The sequence below is a fragment of the Lineus longissimus genome, chromosome 1 (assembly GCF_910592395.1).
Source record: "Lineus longissimus chromosome 1, tnLinLong1.2, whole genome shotgun sequence".
In the NCBI taxonomy this organism is placed as follows: Eukaryota; Metazoa; Nemertea; class Pilidiophora; order Heteronemertea; family Lineidae; genus Lineus; species Lineus longissimus.
In genome coordinates, this window is record NC_088308.1 from 829,379 (window position 1) to 845,377 (window position 15,999).

Genomic DNA, 15,999 nt, shown 5'->3' on the forward strand with positions numbered 1-15,999 from the left:
GTCTATATCGTGTGGCAGAGCGAAAACGCCCCGCTCTCCAGTCCCGCTCACTGACACAGCCGACCTCAAATACCTGGGTCAGTTGTATGCTTCTCCCCTCGCACCCAGCACCTAAGTCGTTCTGTATGAAGTACCGAGTGAAATGCCCTTAAGCTTAGGATGGTAAACACAAGGTTGATTAAGTGAAGCAAGCGATGAATCATAGTTATTATTTATTAGAATAAATTGCCGGCTACGATTTGTGTTTTTCAAACGCACCTGTGATATTGGAATTCACCCGCCTTCCTACACGTTTTTATTACCACTGTCTGTGGTGAAAACCTAATAAAGTTCAGCAAACTTATTTGACAACTAATATTATCATCATTGTGATGTACTGAATGTGAAAATTACATATTGCATGGATTTATATTGCGCGACGTGTCAGTCCTATTGCGCCAGGAAACAGTAAACTATTCTGATAATTATCTACATTCAATCGATGTTACAAACGCCATTAAAACTTAATTAACTTTGATTAAATAAAACCTTTTTTGCACTTCTGAACAGTCATGCGCTAACAATCGTTGTAAGCTTACTTGTAATTGATTGTCGGTGACGTAAGCAAAGTGAGCATGGTTTGTTAGTACATGTCTATGGTATGAAATCGGGAACCAAATGAGTCTATAAATCCTCTCTTATGAGGCTAGTTGACTTTGATAGAGGTAAAAACCAGAAGCTCTTGCACGAATTGCACTGAATATATCCTCTGATGCAAGATAGGTTCATTCAAATCGCAGTCAAGGCTAATGGGCTGATGCTCCGCCTCGGATTGGACGATCATAATATAGAGACATGGAATGGTTATGACAAGCTACTGCATGACTGACCTTATAAAAGTGAAAGGAGGGCAGTTTACAGATAAATCGTTCATTGTCATCATCGCAACAGACCAATTTAAGCAATTATATAACATAATAGATCATGTATCCTCAACTCTGCAACATTATAATATCGTTTAATTTCCGGACTGGTCGATTATCATCCAGTTTGTACAAATTATATTTCCTTGTTTGCCAATATTTGAACGGTAGCAAATCTTGTTGGCCATTGTCCAGACCGGCGTTGAAATATTGACAAGCCGAGGGTGAAAGCCGCAGTTTACACTGAGCAGTAACAAAGTAAAGTACACGAGTACCCGGCGCAGACGATCACAGCATCCAAGATGAAGGTAGCCGTTATCGCACTCTTACTGTTGGTGATTCTTTCGGTTGAGTTTACGGATGCAGGTATGTTTCCCCACTCTTAGAAATGAAGCTTTTGAGCTTTTGAAAACACTATAAAGGCGGCGATTATATAGAAGTTCACGTTTTCACATAACGTGTCACTGCTCATGAGAACAAACAATTTCCAAAGAGCGGGCTACATACGATTCACGATGTCACCTTTCAACCTCACGTCGTCTCTTCAAACCTCAGTCACAGAGCTGACTTGTGACAAGTGAAACGTGAACAGTAACAAGATGAAGCCTGACATGTTATTCAGCCGACCCAAACTTGCAAAGAGGTTTTCCGTGAAATGAAAAGCCTTCGGAGGTTCATTTGAAAATCTCAAAAAACCTTTTGACCTTTTCCATTTTACCAAAAACCTCTCCGGCCGGGATGCGTTTCGTGTTGGCTGAAAAACCTTTAAATCTTTCAAATGCTCAAGAAACTTTATTTCTGAGAGTGCTCAGGTTTATTCCCTTATTTGCCGTCGGACAATTTCCAGACTGTTGTTGTTCAGGTTTGATGTGTAGCGTGCTGGTGAGAGCAATCGCTGTCGTTAGTGCCTTAGGGGATCAGGGGGAAAACAGGAGACAATAACCTACCAACTACCCTTTATTCAGATGAAGTCCCTGATTTACACTCCTTTCTCATTCTCTCCTACTTTTAGATCCATGTTTAACCGGGGAAGTCGTTCTCGCTGGAAAAATGCAATGTAAAGTATTTGGTCAAACCGTGTCGTGTCTGTCGAAGTCGTTTATTTGTGACGGAGAGTGCGACTGCGAGAGCGATTGCCAGGATGAGCTCGAGGGGAACTGTAAATGGAAGAACTAAAAGGTGAAGTGTTTTTTCAGACAGATCTGGCCAAAGGTACTTGGCAGACCTCTTGTCACTAATCTGTAACCGTGTGATCACAAATAGTAATGTTACACAGCCCTGGGCAGCCGGTGTCATAGTTGACCAGGTTTTGTTGACGCCGTGAAGGGCCGTTGATTAGGCCTACCTTAAGAAGATTTACTTTAAGTTGTGCCACGCCACTATCTTTTGGTAAATGTGATCTAGTCACATTGCCGAGTTCAGCAAAGTACCTTTGGCCGGAACGATATGAGAAACACTATAAGAGACAGTTATCAGGTTATGCTAAATGCGGTATCTAGTTATCAGACAACAGCTGTACCTACGGATGGTGACCAAATCGGCGTGTCGTAAACACGCTCATCACACAAGGACATCGCTCTTTCAAACCACCTGTCAACTTTACCATTCGTGCTAGTTTTTACAGCGCCGTCAGGAGCAGTAGGGACCCGGTATTCTACATCACATTAACCCCCTCTCCCCGCAGTTCCTCATCCGCCGATCATATCATACTTTGAAGGTAGTGATAGATTAGAAAAAAACACGATGAAAAAAACCTTTGGGAAGAGCGTCACATCACAGTGAATAAACAGCCCCTACGTCTAACCCACCGACCCATGAACTCCCTACAGTGGACGTATATGTTCTCTTGTTTGTTTCTTGCCTCTCATCATTCTCGTTTTGTTTGTTTTTTTAGCGACGGACACGTGCCAATCGTAAAAAGCGAGGAGCGAGCAAGTGGAATAAAACCACTTATCCAAAAAAGGAGAGTCTTGATTTCCCTGTACCTGAACAGTCACATGATTAAACCCTAATTCAACCGAGTTTGTGTTGTTTTTCTTTTTGATATGATGATCGCCACTGGTTGGTGGTATAAAGGAACAAGACATAGACCATCTGATGGACCTCTGTGTCTGTGGATGACTTGGAAGCAGTTGGAGTCGCGTCCTATGCCCATCTGACGCCATTCCCCGCTCTTTACATGTGTTTTCCACACTGCGTGTGTCTCCATTGTAAGGTCCACACCTGGTCAGCTGATTGAGATGAACTGAACGAACCTGTTCCTATCACTGCTGCTCTGCGGTAGATCTCAGAAAGCCTTTAAAACATATCGTTACTATCATCGGCTGGTCATACAATCGTTAGACCTACCCCCAATGTGATCAGTTCGTTCGCTTATAAAACACCCCTGGGGTACTCTAGCCATCCACTGTAAGAATTGCATATCATGCATACTTACACGGAATTGACTACGCAGGACAATTCCTGCCAGGAGCTCCGGCGATTATGATTGGGACATCCATTTGAATAGCATCTGTTCCCCGGAGTTTACACTTAAGGGCGGGTTTACACAGGATTCACGTTGTCACGTGTCAGGATACTCACGTGTTACCTGTCACGAACATAGTCGTTAATTGACTTAGGCTGAAAACATGTCATAACAGGACCTGGGGAAAAAGTGGCATTGTAAATCATACGTGTGGCCTGCTCTTCAGAAATGACTTGTTTGTTAAAATAATATTTACACATTACATGTAATAATCATTTTAACTCTACTCTATGTAAACCCAAAATAATTCTATGTAAACCCATCCTTGATTACATTTCTGGTAATAATAGTTACACTTGGATGTTTGTTTAACCAAAAGTGTATTCGGCTTGCTAATCCGCAGTCACCCTGCGTCATAATAAAGACGGCGATCTACATGTACATGTACAGGCCCGTCGCATCAGCGTTGTTTTTGTATTTTCGCCGTGCTGCGTAGTTACGCACTGGAGCGACAAAAGATGCAAGGGTGAAAAGTGACATCGTAAATCCTATGTCGCCCGCTATTAAGAATATTCTTAGCTTTACACAGTACAAAATGCACTCTCTGTTAACTCGACGGAGGATTTCAACAAATACCGGTATTGGGGGAGTGCTGCACCTTTAGTGCAAATACCGTTGAATGACCGCCCATCAATAAGTCGATATTTGGGCCGATATATGGAAGTTTCAGGCAAAAGATTTCATCAGTTGCTGCTACAAAGTTGTCCAGTGTCTGTCTAGTATCTACCAATCACCGACGAAGATGAAGAGTACCCTTGTCATCGTGGTGTTGGCGACTTGCGCCAGTCTCTGGATGGTTCATGCCGGGCCGGTATTTATCGACGATGGATGTATGTATACGTATGATTTCAAATCCTTAGTGTTATTTTGGACACCATCACTCCTCCTGATCCCTCCACCGTCAGAGGACAGAAGTCCTCCCGACGATTATCATTTTCGTTCATTACAGCTTTGAGCTGTATTCGAGATATATGAAGTTTTTCGCTGTTTTCGAAAATTTATGAGGGCTTATTCCATACCAAAATGTCATTTACATGTTCAACCATTTGGAAGTATCGCCGCGCAGAGAATTGTATACAATTCCCTTGTCTAATCTCATATGCAGCCAACGTGCAAGCAAGAAGTAGTGACCCCGTCATTGGGAATTCGAAGAAACCATCAGATACCAATGTGCCCGAACCGGCGTAAGTCACTTTTTTCACATGTTTATTCTGAAAAATCATCCAACACATTTCAAGACGGGAGATTCAAAATACGATAATACTTTTGGTAAATCGGAATGACCGGAGATACATGTAAATGTACATAAACCGAAACTTTATGGAGGTGTTCCATCGGCTTCCCGCCTCGCGTCCGTCACGTTCCTGCATGCTTCCCGTCAAAGCCTCCACGGACGTTTCTCGTTACCGTCTTGTCACGTATAAAACATCGTTATTCCCGTCACGTTACGCCAACGTGTTGTCATTCTCTTCCGTTTAAAAAACGGTTGATATGAGGTTAATCCCAACCAGAGATGTAGAAAAATTGTTTTATATCTGGTGTGACATACACAGCGCAATGTGTAAATCCCGTTTGAACCCTATCCGACGCACGGCTATGTCCGCTGGCTAGTATCACTCTAAGCTATCATCATTCGTGGAGAAGGTTGAAAAGTAGTGCAAATACTAAGGTTGTTTACGCGATATTAGACCCAACCCAACCAAACCAGACCAGACCAGATCAGACCAGATCACCTTCGTGCGCGTTTACACGACAGAACAATCTAGAACGATCCGAATCGATAGATCGGTTTAGTCCCGCGTAAGCGGGCGGCCCTGTCGAAAAACGCAATTTCTTGTTTTGTCCAGTTGTTAAAGTCACTTCGTCTTTTTTTCCACAGGAAAACTATAATATTTGGTTCGTATTACCCCTGGCTATTTGTATTTTCAAGACCTATGATAAAATAGTGAGTAATTTCATGCTACGCTGAATCCTGGCAAGGTAATTTTTAAAGTCAAGGTCAGAGCATGCCGGTCTACCGGCGTTGTGCGTCCTGTGAAAAGGAGGAGACATAAGGATTATGTGGTTGGAGACTTCTAGCGGGTCATAAGCTTATTTGGTTCAACAATTTTAAAGATTTCGACTTGGGTCCTCGCTAAACTTTCAAACCCCACATGGACGTCAAGGAACTTTTCCAAAACCGATATTTTTTTCCAAAGACCATATTTCATATACCCCAAAGCTAAACCTCGGCTATGGGCACATTGGGTGATATGAATAAAGACTAGCAAATGCTTTTACTTCAATTTTGTACAGAAAGACCTAGTGTATATGTACATGAAGTTTTAGATAAAAGCATTTGCTAGTCTTTATTCATATCACCCAATGTCTACAGCGCCCTTTGCCTATGCATCACAGTGCATTTGCAATGCATTTACTGTGCTTCATTGAGGATTTTGGGGCGGGATGTTGCACTAGTGACGGAAGGGCCAATAAGTCCGGCATAGCTGGTAATTGCCAAACTCTGAGGGAAGAAGCTGGAACACGCTTCAACGCTTCTCTTTATTCCCCAGACTGAATTTGACTGTGCATTTGATGTCGAACACAAAAGAAGAAGAATGAAAATAAGCAGGATATGTCATCTATACTCAATGAAGTGACCCGAATACCAAGTGACTCTATGCCACATTATTTGCTAGCGTATCATACGCACCTTGATTTGTTCAGGTATTTATGGCTAAGGAGGCAATGCGATCGTACCATATGAAATCTGATACGAGTAGTGTATTTTACATCTGTCGCTTGGGACATGTAGAGTCTCTGCTTCTATCTTTCAGGTCATTAGTATCGGGTAGAGAAAATTCCCACAGCAAGCTGAGGACACGCGCCTCCTGGACTCCCAATACTCTATGACGGGCTTACACAGTTACATGTACATGCTTGTACACAATTGAATGCACTTATGCGTGTGTGTACTTGCATGTACATGTTTATGTATTTGATTACAACATACCAATAAAGACCATTAAATTGAAAGGATTGTTTAGTGTTCATTATTCGTCGTGCTTAACTTGAATCGAAAGCATGTTGCAATTACTATCAGAATCCAACTAAATGGAATGCCCTCGAATGCCTGTAGATTCATAAGGTCGGTGAATCTCAACTCTGAAATGTCTTACAGAAATGTATAGAGGCAATTTTTCCCTCTTTACTTGCACTCAGCATGGGCCAACCCAGCATGGGCTAACCCAGCGCTGTTCATGATCAGGATTTTAGGAAGGGGGAGTCTGAGCCTCGGTGAGCCGTATAATGAGGCTGGATTTACATTCAATTCACGTTTGATATACGTTTCACATATGCCACCTGTAATTTACTAAGTCACCATGTCATGACATGAGGAGAGGATGGAAAGTGACAGCATCATGTAGACCTAAGCAGTGACGTGCTCTCCCGTTGATCAAACGGCGAGAGAACCCCGACCTCCCCTACATGCCCGCGCATCTATCGGAGGTCGCGACTATCGTCAGGTATGACAGGTAGGCTGGGGGCAATCTCCAGGCTGACATTGAATATATCCTCTGATGCAGATACTTTCCTCGGCACTTTGCAGGGCAGCCTGCTCGGTCAGTTAAAGTCCTGCTTTGAATACACAAGAGTAGGTAAGTTCTCGGTCATTCTCTGGTTGGTTCCCACAACAGGGCACGTCATATTACGGGTCACTCAATTATCGACGAATTGGTCAAATCAGTAGAATGAATATGATAAGACTGAAGGCCAGTCTTATCATTCCACAAGTGAGGCGTAGACTTTAAAACTGACCTACCAAGCTAAATCAAGCATTTACGCGGTCGCTACAAGTGCAGAGGGATAGAAGCGTCGATATCCACCACGAAAATGTCAGTTGCGAACGAAAGTAGGTCTGCATCCGCACCCCGAGGGGAGCTCATCTCGCCGAGGGATCTAAATTCATAAAATGAACGTTTTCTGGCAACTTCCTAAATTTGGCCGACACATAATCAAGTTTCCTCAGCTAACGTAACTCCCCATTCCTCATTCACTACTTTCTTGAACCAGCAGTTTGAAAACTTCATGTGGCGAGTCGAGCATTCGACAAGAGAAAACTTGATTCTGATTATCCATTCAATGATTCGCCAGATCCTCATTTGAATATTCATGCATACGTCATGATTACTTCGTTTCCCTCCGTAAAGGTCTTATTGCTTGGAAAGACCATGGGTGGAATTCACCAAGGCATTTTGACGTGCGTGCAATTAAAGACCGATTATCTGATACACGAAGGATAAAACAGTGTAGTATTCTACATCACATTAACCCCCTCTCCCCGCAGTTCCTCATCCGCCGATCATATCATACTTTGAAGGTAGTGATAGATTAGAAAAAAACACGATGAAAAAAACCTTTGGGAAGAGCGTCACATCACAGTGAATAAACAGCCCCTACGTGTAACCCACCGACCCATGAACTCCCTACAGTGGACGTATATGTTCTCTTGTTTGTTTCTTGCCTCTCATCATTCTCGTTTTGTTTGTTTTTTTAGCGACGGACACGTGCCAATCGGTTGAGTTTACGGATGCAGGTATGTTTCCCCACTCTTAGAAATGAAGCTTTTGAGCTTTTGAAAACACTATAAAGGCGGCGATTATATAGAAGTTCACGTTTTCACATAACGTGTCACTGCTCATGAGAACAAACAATTTCCAAAGAGCGGGCTACATACGATTCACGATGTCACCTTTCAACCTCACGTCGTCTCTTCAAACCTCAGTCACAGAGCTGACTTGTGACAAGTGAAACGTGAACAGTAACAAGATGAAGCCTGACATGTTATTCAGCCGACCCAAACTTGCAAAGAGGTTTTCCGTGAAATGAAAAGCCTTCGGAGGTTCATTTGAAAATCTCAAAAAACCTTTTGACCTTTTCCATTTTACCAAAAACCTCTCCGGCCGGGATGCGTTTCGTGTTGGCTGAAAAACCTTTAAATCTTTCAAATGCTCAAGAAACTTTATTTCTGAGAGTGCTCAGGTTTATTCCCTTATTTGCCGTCGGACAATTTCCAGACTGTTGTTGTTCAGGTTTGATGTGTAGCGTGCTGGTGAGAGCAATCGCTGTCGTTAGTGCCTTAGGGGATCAGGGGGAAAACAGGAGACAATAACCTACCAACTACCCTTTATTCAGATGAAGTCCCTGATTTACACTCCTTTCTCATTCTCTCCTACTTTTAGATCCATGTTTAACCGGGGAAGTCGTTCTCGCTGGAAAAATGCAATGTAAAGTATTTGGTCAAACCGTGTCGTGTCTGTCGAAGTCGTTTATTTGTGACGGAGAGTGCGACTGCGAGAGCGATTGCCAGGATGAGCTCGAGGGGAACTGTAAATGGAAGAACTAAAAGGTGAAGTGTTTTTTCAGACAGATCTGGCCAAAGGTACTTGGCAGACCTCTTGTCACTAATCTGTAACCGTGTGATCACAAATAGTAATGTTACACAGCCCTGGGCAGCCGGTGTCATAGTTGACCAGGTTTTGTTGACGCCGTGAAGGACCGTTGATTAGGCCTACCTTAAGAAGATTTACTTTAAGTTGTGCCACGCCACTATCTTTTGGTAAATGTGATCTAGTCACATTGCCGAGTTCAGCAAATTACCTTTGGCCGGAACGATATGAGAAACACTATAAGAGACAGTTATCAGGTTATGCTAAATGCGGTATCTAGTTATCAGACAACAGCTGTACCTACGGATGGTGACCAAATCGGCGTGTCGTAAACACGCTCATCACACAAGGACATCGCTCTTTCAAACCACCTGTCAACTTTACCATTCGTGCTAGTTTTTACAGCGCCGTCAGGAGCAGTAGGGACCCGGTATTCTACATCACATTAACCCCCTCTCCCCGCAGTTCCTCATCCGCCGATCATATCATACTTTGAAGGTAGTGATAGATTAGAAAAAAACACGATGAAAAAAACCTTTGGGAAGAGCGTCACATCACAGTGAATAAACAGCCCCTACGTCTAACCCACCGACCCATGAACTCCCTACAGTGGACGTATATGTTCTCTTGTTTGTTTCTTGCCTCTCATCATTCTCGTTTTGTTTGTTTTTTTAGCGACGGACACGTGCCAATCGTAAAAAGCGAGGAGCGAGCAAGTGGAATAAAACCACTTATCCAAAAAAGGAGAGTCTTGATTTCCCTGTACCTGAACAGTCACATGATTAAACCCTAATTCAACCAAGTTTGTGTTGTTTTTCTTTTTGATATGATGATCGCCACTGGTTGGTGGTATAAAGGAACAAGACATAGACCATCTGATAGACCTCTGTGTCTGTGGATGACTTGGAAGCAGTTGGAGTCGCGTCCTATGCCCATCTGACGCCATTCCCCGCTCTTTACAAGTGTTTTCCACACTGCGTGTGTCTCCATTGTTAAGGTCCACACCTGGTCAGCTGATTGAGATGAACTGAACGAACCTGTTCCTATCACTGCTGCTCTGCGGTAGATCTCAGAAAGCCTTTAAAACATATCGTTACTATCATCAGCTGGTCATACAATCGTTAGACCTACCCCCAATGTGATCAGTTCGTTCGCTTATAAAACACCCCTGGGGTACTCTAGCCATCCACTGTAAGAATTGCATATCATGCATACTTACACGGAATTGACTACGCAGGACAATTCCTGCCAGGAGCTCCGGCGATTATGATTGGGACATCCATTTGAATAGCATCTGTTCCCCGGAGTTTACACTTAAGAGCGGGTTTACACAGGATTCACGTTGTCACGTGTGAGGATAGTCACGTGTTACCTGTCACGAACATAGTCGTTAATTGACTTAGGCTGAAAACATGTCATAACAGGACCTGGGGAAAAAGTGGCATTGTAAATCATACGATTGGCCTGCTCTTCAGAAATGACTTGTTTGTTAAAATAATATTTACACATTACATGTAATAATCATTTTAACTCTACTCTATGTAAACCCAAAATAATTCTATGTAAACCCATCCTTGATTACATTTCTGGTAATAATAGTTACACTTGGATGTTTGTTTAACCAAAAGTGTATTCGGCTTGCTAATCCGCAGTCACCCTGCGTCATAATAAAGACGGCGATCTACATGTACATGTACAGGCCCGTCGCATCAGCGTTGTTTTTGTATTTTCGCCGTGCTGCGTAGTTACGCACTGGAGCGACAAAAGATGCAAGGGTGAAAAGTGACATCGTAAATCCTATGTCGCCCGCTATTAAGAATATTCTTAGCTTTACACAGTACAAAATGCACTCTCTGTTAACTCGACGGAGGATTTCAACAAATACCGGTATTGGGGGAGTGCTGCACCTTTAGTGCAAATACCGTTGAATGACCGCCCATCAATAAGTCGATATTTGGGCCGATATATGGAAGTTTCAGGCAAAAGATTTCATCAGTTGCTGCTACAAAGTTGTCCAGTGTCTGTCTAGTATCTACCAATCACCGACGAAGATGAAGAGTACCCTTGTCATCGTGCTGTTGGCGACTTGCGCCAGTCTCTGGATGGTTCATGCCGGGCCGGTATTTATCGACGATGGATGTATGTACACGTATGATTTCAAATCCTTAGTGTTATTTTGGACACCATCACTCCTCCTGATCCCTCCACCGTCAGAGGACAGAAGTCCTCCCGACCATTATCATTTTCGTTCATTACAGCTTTGAGCTGTATTCGAGATATATGAAGTTTTCGCTGTTTTCGAAAATTTATGAGGGCTTATTCCATACCAAAATGTCATTTACATGTTCAACCATTTGGAAGTATCGCCGCGCAGAGAATTGTATACAATTCCCTTGTCTAATCTCATATGCAGCCAACGTGCAAGCAAGAAGTAGTGACCCCGTCATTGGGAATTGGAAGAAACCATCAGATACCAATGTGCCCGAACCGTAAGTCACTTTTTTCACATGTTTATTCTGAAAAATCATCCAACACATTTCAAGACGGGAGATTCAAAATACGATAATACTTTTGGTCAATCGGAATGACCGGAGGTACATGTAAATGTACATAAACCGAAACTTTATGGAGGTGTTCCATCGGCTTCCCGCCTCGCGTCCGTCACGTTCCTGCATGCTTCCCGTCAAAGCCTCCACGGACGTTTCTCGTTACCGTCTTGTCACGTATAAAACATCGTTATTCCCGTCACGTTACGCCAACGTGTTGTCATTCTCTTCCGTTTAAAAAACGGTTGATATGAGGTTAATCCCAACCAGAGATGTAGAAAAATTGTTTTATATCTGGTGTGACATACACAGCGCAATGTGTAAATCCCGTTTGAACCCTATCCGACGCACGGCTATGTCCGCTGGCTAGTATCACTCTAAGCTATCATCATTCGTGGAGAAGGTTGAAAAGTAGTGCAAATACTAAGGTTGTTTACGCGATATTAGACCCAACCCAACCAAACCAAACCAGACCAGATCAGATCACCTTCGTGCGCGTTTACACAGCAGAACAATCTAGAACGATCCGAATCGATAGATCGGTTTAGTCCCGCGTAAGCGGGCGGCCCTGTCGAAAAACGCAATTTCTTGTTTTGTCCAGTTGTTAAAGTCACTTCGTCTTTTTTTCCACAGGAAAACTATAATATTTGGTTGGTATTACCGCTGGCTATTTGTATTTTCAAGACCTATTATAAAATAGTGAGTAATTTCATGTTACGCTGAATCCTGGCAAGGTAATTTTTAAAGTCAAGGTCAGAGCATGCCGATCTACCGGCGTTGTGCGTCCTGTGAAAAGGAGGAGACTTAAGGATTATGTGGTTGGAGACTTCTAGCGGGTAATAAGCTTATTTGGTTCAACAATTTTAAAGATTTCGACTTAATGGGTCCTCGCTAAACTTTCAAACCCCACATGGACGTCAAGGAACTTTTCCAAAACCGATATTTTTTTCCAAAGACCATATTTCATATACCCCAAAGCTAAACCTCGGCTATGGGCACATTGGGTGATATGAATAAAGACTAGCAAATGCTTTTACTTCAATTTTGTACAGAAAGACCTAGTGTATATGTACATGAAGTTTTAGATAAAAGCATTTGCTAGTCTTTATTCATATCACCCAATGTCTACAGCGCCCTTTGCCTATGCATCACAGTGCATTTGCAATGCATTTACTGTGCTTCATTGAGGATTTTGGGGCGGGATGTTGCACTAGTGACGGAAGGGCCAATAAGTCCGGCATAGCTGGTAATTGCCAAACTCTGAGGGAAGAAGCTGGAACACGCTTCAACGCTTCTCTTTATTCCCCAGACTGAATTTGACTGTGCATTTGATGTCGAACACAAAAGAAGAAGAATGAAAATAAGCAGGATATGTCATCTATACTCAATGAAGTGACCCGAATACCAAGTGACTCTATGCCACATTATTTGCTAGCGTATCATACGCACCTTGATTTGTTCAGGTATTTATGGCTAAGGAGGCAATGCGATCGTACAATATGAAATCTGATACGAGTAGTGTATTTTACATCTGTCGCTTGGGACATGTAGAGTCTCTGCTTCTATCTTTCAGGTCATTAGTATCGGGTAGAGAAAATTCCCACAGCAAGCTGAGGACACGCGCCTCCTGGACTCCCAATACTCTATGACGGGCTTACACAGTTACATGTACATGCTTGTACACAATTGAATGCACTTATGCGTGTGTGTACTTGCATGTACATGTTTATGTATTTGATTACAACATACCAATAAAGACCATTAAATTGAAAGGATTGTTTAGTGTTCATTATTCGTCGTGCTTAACCTGAATCGAAAGCATGTTGCAATTACTATCAGAATCCAACTAAATGGAATGCCCTCGAATGCCTGTAGATTCATAAGGTCGGTGAATCTCAACTCTGAAATGTCTTACAGAAATGTATAGAGGCAATTTTTCCCTCTTTACTTGCACTCAGCATGGGCCAACCCAGCATGGGCTAACCCAGCGCTGTTCATGATCAGGATTTTAGGAAGGGGGAGTCTGAGCCTCGGTGAGCCGTATAATGAGGCTGGATTTACATTCAATTCACGTTTGATATACGTTTCACATATGCCACCTGTAATTTACTAAGTCACCATGTCATGACATGACGAGAGGATGGAAAGTGACAGCATCATGTAGACCTAAGCAGTGACGTGCTCTCCCGTTGATCAAACGGCGAGAGAACCCCGACCTCCCCTGCATGCCCGCGCATCTATCGGAGGTCGCGACTATCGTCAGGTATGACAGGTAGGCTGGGGGCAATCTCCAGGCTGACATTGAATATATCCTCTGATGCAGATACTTTCCTCGGCACTTTGCAGGGCAGCCTGCTCGGTCAGTTAAAGTCCTGCTTTGAATACACAAGAGTAGGTAAGTTCTCGGTCATTCTCTGGTTGGTTCCCACAACAGGGCACGTCATATTACGGGTCACTCAATTATCGACGAATTGGTCAAATCAGTAGAACGAATATGATAAGACTGAAGGCCAGTCTTATCATTCCACAAGTGAGGCGTAGACTTTAAAACTGACCTACCAAGCGAAATCAAGCATTTACGCGGTCGCTACAAGTGCAGAGGGTTAGAAGCGTCGATATCCACCACGAAAATGTCAGTTGCGAACGAAGGTAGGTCTGCATCCGCACCCCGAGGGGAGCTCATCTCGCCAAGGGATCTAAATTCATAAAATGAACGTTTTCTGGCAACTTCCTAAATTTGGCCGACACATAATCAAGTTTCCTCAGCTAACGTAACTCCCCATTCCTCATTCACTACTTTCTTGAACCAGCAGTTTGAAAACTTCATGTGGCGAGTCGAGCATTCGACAAGAGAAAACTTGATTCTGATTATCCATTCAATGATTCGCCAGATCCTCATTTGAATATTCTTGCATACGTCATGATTACTTCGTTTCCCTCCGTAAAGGTCTTATTGCTTGGAAAGACCATGGGTGGAATTCACCAAGGCATTTTAACGTGCGTGCAATTAAAGACCGATTATCTGATACACGAAGGATAAAACAGTGTAGTATTCTACATCACATTAACCCCCTCTCCCCGCAGTTCCTCATCCGCCGATCATATCAAACTTTGAAGGTAGTGATAGATTAGAAAAAAACACGATGAAAAAAACCTTTGGGAAGAGCGTCACATCACAGTGAATAAACAGCCCCTACGTCTAACCCACCGACCCATGAACTCCCTACAGTGGACGTATATGTTCTCTTGTTTGTTTCTTGCCTCTCATCATTCTCGTTTTGTTTGTTTTTTTAGCGACGGACACGTGCCAATCGTAAAAAGCGAGGAGCGAGCAAGTGGAATAAAACCACTTATCCAAAAAAGGAGAGTCTTGATTTCCCTGTACCTGAACAGTCACATGATTAAACCCTAATTCAACCAAGTTTGTGTTGTTTTTCTTTTTGATATGATGATCGCCACTGGTTGGTGGTATAAAGGAACAAGACATAGACCATCTGATGGACCTCTGTGTCTGTGCTCTCCCCAATGGAGAACCTGGGCGCGGGCTCGTTATCTGGGCAGTAATAAGGACTCAATCTACGAATGATTTCCCTTTAACAATATATTTCAACATCGCTATAGGTCGTTACAATCATGTAGTTCGATTGATCGATTGGTACAACTGAAAATACATAACATGAAACACGTCTTACAACATTGTCACTAGTATTCTAAAAAGAGGGAATAAAACCCTGTAAAATGAACCTTAAAATTAATCAATATTAGTATCTTGACTTCTGAAACAGAATATTTCGATTGTCGGATTATTAACTGGCTTTCAACGTTGGTAGGCCCGGCGGCCAGTGATCTATTATCGGACACTTATTTGAACATGACGCGTAGCCTAAAATACGCCCCGAAAACGTTATAATAATAGGCAATTGTTGTCAATCGAAACATATAGCATTGCTAGGGCCTCCTAATATCTCAAGTACAAAGGATTTATATCCTTAATTCGTCTTAGGAAAATGAAACAACTTGGCGGGACAAACGCAGCCTTCAAACATACTACAATCAAGATGTACCAACCGGGGGAGCTGGCGGTACGTACCCATAAGTCTTTGCGGTAGTCTCGCGCGTACCGGATATAACCCATCAAGCTTTTCTCCTTCAGAGAAATACTGCGTTGCGCTCAAGTGCCTTATAAAAGGCTGTGAACAAAATTAACGTTCGACCAATGAGAAAGCCACATTACCCTGCATACGAGGTTGGACGCGTGATCACTTAGTGACAAGTAAAAATAGAATCAGAGCACATGTTTCTATATGTCAGAATGCTGCCGTTTGCGCTGTAGTACACGTGTGTTGTCCAAATTTTCGATTTCAAGCAAGTTTAAGGCCAACCTCGTGTCCACCAGACTAATGCGTAATTGGCAGTTGAGCGCAACGCAGTATTTCTCTGAAGGAGAAAAGCTTGTTAGGTTATATCCGGTACGCGCGAGACTACCGCAAAGACTTATGGGTACGTACCGCCAGCTCCCCCGGTCTGTACATCTTGATTGTAGTATTACGCGACATGGCTGCTTGGAACTCAAATTTCTCTGAAATTACGCAACA

At 42.9% G+C, this 15,999-nt stretch overlaps 2 long non-coding RNA genes across 3 annotated transcripts; both read left to right on the forward strand.

Moving 5' to 3' along the window:
- Positions 1 to 1,088: 1,088 nt before the first annotated feature.
- Positions 1,089 to 2,923, forward strand: LOC135497315 (uncharacterized). Its single transcript, XR_010448801.1, has 3 exons — positions 1,089 to 1,268; positions 1,915 to 2,081; positions 2,797 to 2,923. It is a non-coding gene; the product is annotated as an uncharacterized LOC135497315 (long non-coding RNA).
- A 7,915-nt stretch (positions 2,924 to 10,838) lies between these two features.
- On the forward strand, positions 10,839 to 13,176 carry LOC135483487 (uncharacterized). Of its 2 annotated transcripts, XR_010446331.1 has the most exons (4): positions 10,839 to 10,997; positions 11,272 to 11,347; positions 12,038 to 12,103; positions 12,978 to 13,176. It is a non-coding gene; the product is annotated as an uncharacterized LOC135483487 (long non-coding RNA). The 2 variants fall into 2 exon arrangements; XR_010446332.1 differs by lacking the exon at positions 12,038 to 12,103.
- The last annotated feature ends 2,823 nt before the right edge of the window (positions 13,177 to 15,999 follow it).